Source organism: Opisthorchis viverrini (genome assembly GCF_000715545.1).
Source record: "Opisthorchis viverrini unplaced genomic scaffold opera_v5_308, whole genome shotgun sequence".
Taxonomy (NCBI): domain Eukaryota; kingdom Metazoa; phylum Platyhelminthes; class Trematoda; order Opisthorchiida; family Opisthorchiidae; genus Opisthorchis; species Opisthorchis viverrini.
Genome location: NW_008751957.1, coordinates 209,896 through 210,459, shown reverse-complemented (window position 1 = coordinate 210,459; position 564 = coordinate 209,896).

Sequence of the window (564 nt, the reverse complement as noted above, 5' to 3'; positions counted from 1 at the left end):
CCCAGATGTTCTTGTGAGTCCATGTCTACTTTTTGAGGACGACCTGGAGTACCAACGCCAACGCCCTCCAAATGGATGTAGACGCTACCAAGCAGTGGTCGTTGGACTGGCACCTTCATCTGAATGACGAAAAGCGCGTCCATAGGTCGTTTGGAGGGGACTCAGCGAAAGCCTTTATTTATGCATGGTGAGAAAGAACCACAAATCATCATGAGAATAGATGCCAGAAAGGATTTGCGCATCTGGGTCTCCTCAAACTTATCCTTCTCTATGTACCATTAGAAACCGGCGCCAAAGGCATTCGCCATTTTACGGATGATCCGACGCTCCTTCTCCCTTATTACTCGCATGGACTTCCAAATACTCTATTGGGCCTACGTCAGACCGCTCCTGTAGTACGCCGACCAAGTTGTCTACTTAGGACGCACGAAAGACCTCACCCTCATTGAGCGTGTCCAGCGGGCCGCTACGAGAATGGTTGTTGGCCTCAAATCCGTGGACTACGAAACGCGTCTCACGATGCTTGATCTCCTTCCCTGGAGTACCATCGCCTCCGAAGGGACC